The following is an 8,108-nucleotide window of genomic DNA, read 5'->3' on the forward strand; positions in this document are numbered from 1 at the left end:
TGTAGCAAAGCCCCTAGCCACATCTAGGCTTGTTTAGTTCCAAAAAAATTTGGTCCCAGAGCAATTTTTTTTGCCATTTGGCCTTTTGGAACTAAATGGGCTCGAAATATTTCGGGCCTCAGTACAGGCCGAAATGGCCGTCGGGCCCGCGACGGCGCCGCCAAGTACTTAAAGCGCTCGCCCGTCGTGATGGAAACCCTTACCCTAGCTCCGCAGTCGCGCCTTCCGTCCCGCAGTCCTCCCTTTCCTCCCACTGCTAGTTTTCTTCCAGCCGCACCTCCGCGTCCGCCCTATTTTCCACCCCGCCACCGCAGATCGACGTTGTCGGCCGCAGATTTGGCTGTTCCTCCGCCTCCGCCCTCTTCCTCCATGGCTGGCCTCGGCGGTAGCTTCGACAGCGGGGGTGCGTTCAACCCCTCGGCACACACCAGATCTACGACTGGCGGCCTCACCAGGGACTTCTTTGGGTCCTCCGGTGGCAGCCCCTTCATGTCCGGTGTGGGATCCAGCAGCTACCCTAACCCGCAGCTAGGGTTTGACCAGCTTACCCTCAATGAAAGTGAGGCGTGGACAGCAGGCGACTTTGAGTAGTACGCCGAGCAACTTCGCGGTGAGCAAGAGATCATGCCGCCTCCCGTTCGCGCGCCGATGGGCGGCTCATCTCGGCGGTCAACTTCCGTGGGCCTCGTCACGCCGGTGGACCGACTGGATCTGGGGACAAAGGATTCTTCTAGCCGGTGGTACGTCCTACCTGTAATAGAACTGTCCAATTTATAAGAATTCAAGTGGATTAGCGACCACGGAAGCAATCAAGCCAATGTACTTGAACCCATATAAACCCGGTAGTCCGACGAAACCTCAAAAGATCTCGATTCATCCAACATACAACCAAGACCGTACATGATCAAGCATCTCCATCACAGATTACAAACATTCATCACAGAACATAGTTTTACAACACATCGGAGTTCAAATAGAGTTATTACAGCATAGTTCAGTAGCGGAAGCAAAATAGTTTTTGAAACGACGCACACTTAGTTTAATTACATGCAAGCTCCATGATCATCCCAACAAAAGCACAACCGAAGATACAAGAGGTGATCTTGTCCGAGATCTATTCATCATCCGCAGCCGGATGGTGACAGTTAGCACAGTAGCCATGATACACGACATCATATGCAACAATGGTAAATAAAACCCTAAGTACGAGAATGTACTCACCTAGACTTACCCGTCATAAACCAGAAATAAAGTGACACCAAGGAGTATGCAAGGCTGACATTTGTGGACTGGTTTGACTCACATTTTGCATAAAAAGCTTTAGTTTTAAGTAACACATGTATACAATTTCAGCAGCAAGTTCATTTCTTAAAACAACTATCCACTAGATTAGCAACTGATCTAAGCATACACTTGAAGATTAAGCATCACAATAATAACCATATCTGGATTATCACATAGCCATCCACATTCTCATCATAACCATTAAGTTTCTTTAGTGAATTCTACGTTGCCGCTGCTCGAGTCAAGTTCTCACTATCCGGGAGAGACGGCGATTCGAATCGATTCCTATCCAGCTGGACGGGTATTCCTAGCACTCACCCAAACGTACCTCGCGAAGGTAGCTCGGATCACCTTTAGCACAACTTTGGACCAATTATCGGGTCCGTACATTGCCGCACCCCCAGGGACCGCCAATTTGCCAGGGTCAGGACTCTAACCTAACACCTCGGTCTTACGCCATTGACTCCCCGCACATCCTTGCTACCAATCGGGGTGCGCACTTAAACTGAACGGGGTATCCGGCCGGAGATGCACTCGTAGGCTTCGCGGTCAGAACGACTTATCCGGCTAACAAAGTGTTAGGCATGCGTTCAACATGACACGAGGACGTACAGCGTATCGGTCCTTAAACGACACAGACGGGGATAGATTCACACCCAAGACCTCCATACCTTGTTGCTGCACTATCGTCATCCCGCCCTGTCTCAAATTCATTATTAGCACCTGGTTATTTCCACGATTGAAAGCCCTAGTTTGGTTTTGGATAATTGATGAAACACTAGTACTTACCTCTATACTAAGTGTGTGTAGACTTAATGAGGTTGGTACATGCCAAGTAATGGAGCAAGTGATGATCATGGTGATAATGGTGATGACCACAAGGTGATCAAGTGCTCAACTTGGAAAAGAAGAAAGAGAAAAACAAAACCCTATGGAGATCAAGGCAAAGGTATTGCTTAGGGTTTTGGTTTTGGTGATCAAGACACCATAGAGGGTGTGATCACACATAGGATAGATAGCTGTACTATTAAGAGGGGTAATCTTGTTGTGAAAACAGTTGTCTATGTGCCACTAGGTGATTGGATTCCTTGCATATGCATTAGGACCTAGTGAACTTTGAAGTAACCCTTGAAAAATGTTTTGAAATATGCTAACACACGTGCACAAGTGTGGAGACACTTTGGTGTTGTCACATGGAAGCAAGGGAAGTAGTTGAGTTCGTTTCGCGCAGTGCTTTCAAGCCGGACGCGTCCGGTATGAGGTTGGACGTGTCCGAGTTGAGGCACCGGACGCGGAAACAGTTTTCGTGTAGAGTCCGGTGTGCCTCGTCCGGTGAGTTCGCTTCTCAGTGAAAACTCCCTGAGTTTGCTTCAGGTGCACACCGGACGCGTCCAGTGTGACACCGGACGCGTCCGAGTTAGCATCCGGTGCAAACTCTTCGTGCAAGAGCTCCCTGAGTTTACGTCCGGTGCACACCGGACGCGTCTGGTGTGTGAGTCCGGTGGTATGACATTTTGCGACGCTCCCTGAGTGTTGGTCTGGTGCACACCGGATGCGTCCGGTGTGACACCAGACACATCCGGTATTTTCAAAAGCGAGAGTCCGGTGCCCTGTCAGTGTCAGAGGTAACGGCTACTTTCTATTGGTCAAAGAGCACCGGACGCTGGTTTGGCTCATACCGGACGCATCCGGTGTGAATTAGGACGCGTCCGGTGTGAATTAGGACGCGTCCGGTGTGGACGCAGACTATGGGGTAAACTGCCAACGGCTAGTTGAAGCTTGGGACTTCTATTTATATGCCTTGGCTGGTTCATGCTCACTCTCTTGACTCTCTAACTTGTTGATACATCTTGTGAGCATACTCCCACACATCCCACTCACCTTGTTCAAGTTTTGTACATCCAAAGTGGGATTGGGAGAGATCCTAGTTGCATTTGCTTAGAGTTTGAGCATCTAGTGGCACTAGTGATCATTGAGCAGTGGGTTTGCCTGTTACTCTTTGGTGGTTGCCGCCACCTAGACGGCTTGGAGCTGCGAAGGAGTTTTGGCACGAGTTGGTGATTGTTCGTGGCCATCTCCCGGTGATTGTGAGGGGTCTTGTACCTTCCCTGGCAGAGAGCCGAAAGGTAACTCTAGTGGATTGCTCGTGTCATTGAGTTACCTCACTTGTGGGTAGGTTCTTGTGGTGTCCTAGTGAGGACGAGGTTTGTGCTACACCTCTTAGCCACCGAACCACCAAGTGTTGGTCGACACAACGGGGACGTAGCGTGCCGGCAAGCACGTGAACCTCGGGAGAAAATTGTGTGTCTCCATTGTGATTGTTCATTGGATTTCTCCCAGTGATTGGACTTCATATTATTGATTGGTTCATCATCTCTACGCGGCAGTATAAAGATCAAACCATCTCTTTTTACATTCCCGCAAACTAGAGTAGCTTACTTACTTGTATAGAAACTTTAGGTAGCTCTCTAGTGTAAGTAGTGACATAGCTCTTGTGTGCCTAGAGATTATATCAACTAGAATTGTTGGATAGGTGGCTTGCAAACACCCCTTTAGAGCTAGAGCAAAAAGCTTCGCTTTGTTATTTACTAACCTCTTGCTCTAGTGAGTTTGTAGAATTTTTAAATAGGCTACTCACCCCCCCTCTAGCCATATTAGGACCTTTCAAGTGGTATCAGAGCCGTGGTCACCGTTTGTGAAGGCTTAACAACCTTGGTGCTCAAATTATGGCTCAAATAGTGTTCAACCATGTTGGGGGCAAACCACCATTCTTCGATGGCACAAGTTCTTTTGACTATTGGAAGAGAAAGATGAAAATGTATCTTGGATCAATAAATGATAGAGTGTGGGAAGTCACCGAAAATGACTTTGTGATTCTTGATCCGGCTAACCCCACCGACAATGAGAGAGCCAACAAGCAATGCAATACTATGGCTCTCAACACAATCTATAATGGCATTGATTCAAAGGTGTTTGAACAAGTCAAAGATCTTGAGAAGGCTAGTGTAGTATGGACAAGGCTAGAAGAAACATATGAGGGCACTACAACGGTTAAAAGTGCCTAGTTGTATATGCTCAAGGACAAGCTATCCAACTTCAAGATGAAGGATGATGAGTCCATACTAGAGATGTTCTATAGGCTCCAAGTCATCATCAATGATCTCAAGGGCCTTGGTGAGAAAGTGAAGGATGAGGACTTTATTCACAAGTTCTTGATGTGCTTGCCCAAGAGGTTCAAGACATTGTGAACAATCATCTTTAGAGGTGGATTGACGGGTGTATCTCCCAATGAGGTACTTGGAGATGTCATGACCGAAGATCAATACAACGACAATGATGATGATGAGGTCATGAAGAAGGATCACTACTACAGGGCAGGGATATAGTAACACTTCCTTGCAACATATTCATAAATGTATTACAATAAAATCTCATAGTAACACAAAATAGAGTGTTACAAACAAATTGTGTTACTGACAATAATTTTAGTAACACAAAATTAATGTTACTAGCAAAATGTTACAAAAGAGCACTATATTGTAACACATAAATGGAACATATAAAATATGTTACAAATACATAACCTGTAGTAACACAAACTAATGTTACAAATCAAGTGTTACCACGATTTTTAGAGCAATTGTCCCCTACACTCTTCACTTCCCCACGCTTAGTGTGCACATGTCCCCTCACTGTGTACCCAAACGTCCTCAAATCACGCTCTCGCTCACTTGCTTTCCTAGCATGAGAAAATTGCTTTCATAAAAAGTAGGCCTCAAAATGTTGGACGCTTTATTTTCTTGCCATTATTTATATTTTCCCTTTATAGTATTCTCCATGTATTTTGACACTTCTATCCATCTGCTTGTTCCATTCATTTAGCTGCATATTTACGTAGCTTGTGTGCGGCAAGCAGGCAAACAAGTTGGTTTCCGTTGCCTAGGCTCACAGTGAGCAAGCTGGCAGCCACAATTGGTCATAAAAGTTGTGGAATAAGGAGCAAATAAGCATTGGGGAATATTGAACACAATAAAAATTCTGGGCATAAAAAATCATTGGCATATAACAAAGTAATAATCACAATAATCATGAGTTCATCTCACAAATTAGCCTAAATAAGTTTATCTCAAGAAATCATAATTTTGTTCTAAACGAGTTGCATCACATATCAAATAAAAATTCTGAATACATCTCATCACTGATAAAATCATTCATTCAATATTTAGCCATCTCGTTGGTGTCATCTTTGTCGGTGCTGATGCAGTAGACATCATTACAGGACTTGTGGTGTCCGTTTCTAAAGAGATGCATGCTCTCTCCTAATAGGAACGCAAAGCTGGCTGCACAAAAGTTTGGTACGACAATTAGAAGTAATATAAAATTTATTGCATTGGAAAATTTATTAATTTTGTTACCTTGAAGTGATCCTTCCTGAACCATTGAAGAAATAAGCATGCACAATAAAAGTCACATACTACACTTCATGAACTAAGATTGGTCATTCAATCGATTTCCACTAGCATCTACATCATCACTAGCATCCACATCATCACTAGCATCCATTGTGGTTCCCTCAATATCTGGCCTAGCCCATTGACATCTTACATTTGAATTATTGAACATATTTCCAAGGCGTGTGACATGGAATGGCTCATTTTCTACATCATCTTGCCATTCATCACAACCTGTGTCATATATATCTCTTGGTTTCATCTTATTGACTACATACCACCCAGGGTGTTCTTCATCTTCAGCATAAAACACCTGGTCAGCTTGGTTAGGAAAAATGTACGGTTCATGAACAATACTTGTCCTTGGGTGAGAAATTCACAAGTGTGTATCCATACTTGTCCTTCATTATTCCTCTTTTGGAAATAACATCAACCCATTCACATTTGAAAAGTACCACAGAAAATTTTCCAGAGTAGTTTAGCTCAATAATATCAATTATCCTCCCATAGTAAGTCACATCACCTAAAACTGCCTTGCCATCACTTGCACTAGCATAACTTGATGTTTTTGCAGTTAGCACAACACCACTATTTTGTGCAATCCGATCCAACCGTTTAGGCCTAAAACGGAAACCTCGACTATTGAAAGCACGGTACCTTTTTGCAGCTTCAACCGGGCCACGAGCTAGCCATCTAATGTCATCTTTAACACCATGAATACCATTCTCACTCTCTAACTGCATTATCTGCACAATTATACACATGTTAATTAGTTATGCACATTAATACTACATGTAAAGCAGTTTGAGTTAAGGTACTTACATGACTTCTAAACCATAGATGGAACTTCTCATTTTGGATTTTCTCAACATCTCTATGTCTGGCTCTATGTCTAGTACCTTTTTTGATGATCTCTTCAGCATGAGCTCTACAATGTACATATAGGAAAATTTATGAGAGGCAAAATAATAAATTTATGTTTACAATTTTGAGATATTACCTAAGGTATGGATCGACATAAGAACAATTGAATAGCACATATCTATGTGCTTGTAGTTGTTGATGCAAAAACTAGTCTGCAAACACAAAGGGCTAATACCCGATCCAAACGTTAAGGCGTGCCAGCCGATTTGACCTTACTATCGGCAAAGGTGATAACTCGAATACTTTAGTCCTGACAACAGCGATACGCCCGGATGTCACGGCTAAGAGGTACTCACGCGGAACTTGAGGATACGCCGAGCTTGAGTCGACGAATTCCTAAGAACTCGTAACAAAAAGAAAATGTATGACGAAGTCGTCGAAAAGTAAATGCTGGAATATGAGTAAAAAACGTGTGTTTGATTGATTGATAGATATCCTGATTACAAGGTCTTAGGGCTTATATTTATACCCTGCTCAAAGAGCTACGACCAGACACGATTAGAATTCGAATTCCAAATTACACGGAACCCGTATACAAAATGATACGAATAACATAAGGAAATAATAAAACCATCCTTCGTGACAAACCGAAATTCCTCCACATGACAACTGGCAGCTTCCGGACTCCTCCTTTGCGTCATCGGCAATCCCCTTGCCATAGTCATCGGCAGACCCTTTTACTTGGTCATCGGCACCATATTACTGTCTGAGGACTTAGTCACATTCAACCTTTCCCTCATCGGCAACCATCTTTACCAGCAACCCGCATCGTACTGCCACCCTGTCCTGCCATCCTGGACACGTGCCCAAAAATGGTGTCAACACATGCCCCCCAGTTTCGGAGTATAAAACTATTAATGCTCCGAAATTCTCTGCAGTAATGATGTCTTCTCCGCAATTAATGCTCCTAATCTGGTAACCGACAACCTCAATCTGGGCAACCCTGATCCTAATCCTCCGCAGATCCCTCGAAATCCACAACTTCCCAAACGGGCATCTCTCTTAGTCGTACATCGGCAACAATACCGTTACAAAGATCTGCCGATGCTCTGCCCAGGATATTCGCAAAAACGGTTACTTCCCCTCTATCCGCCCATCGGCAGGACGACCGTTATAGAATATCACCGATGGACCGACCAGGAGATCGCGCACAGTAAAATATCTTTAGATAATGACCGCTTCCTGTCAAATCACCTGCACAATCCCTGGATTATCGTGCGAACAGTTACCATATCCACTTGAGTACCCTCGGGTTTCTCGGATGCGGCAAAGAAATAAGTCAGATTTGCCCTTGTCCATCTTGCCCTATAAATAGTTCCTTCTTGGGTACTCCTCCCCCATTACATCATTCTGCCATCCAACTTCACTTTTCCAGCGGCGGCGCCATTCTCAATCCTCAAGATCTCCGACAAGCATTCTTCTTCAGCAACTCCGGCGTCTTCCAGCGTC

The 8,108-nt window shown here is 44.4% G+C and overlaps 1 long non-coding RNA gene across 1 annotated transcript; it reads right to left on the reverse strand.

Annotated features, from left to right (window-relative positions):
* LOC110433858 lies at nt 6,389-6,793 on the reverse strand. The gene is made up of 3 exons (XR_002451248.1): nt 6,736-6,793; nt 6,558-6,663; nt 6,389-6,481 (listed from the first exon to the last, which is right to left on the reverse strand). It is a non-coding gene; the product is annotated as an uncharacterized LOC110433858 (long non-coding RNA).

The sequence above is a fragment of the Sorghum bicolor genome, chromosome 1 (assembly GCF_000003195.3).
Source record: "Sorghum bicolor cultivar BTx623 chromosome 1, Sorghum_bicolor_NCBIv3, whole genome shotgun sequence".
Taxonomy (NCBI): Eukaryota; Viridiplantae; Streptophyta; class Magnoliopsida; order Poales; family Poaceae; genus Sorghum; species Sorghum bicolor.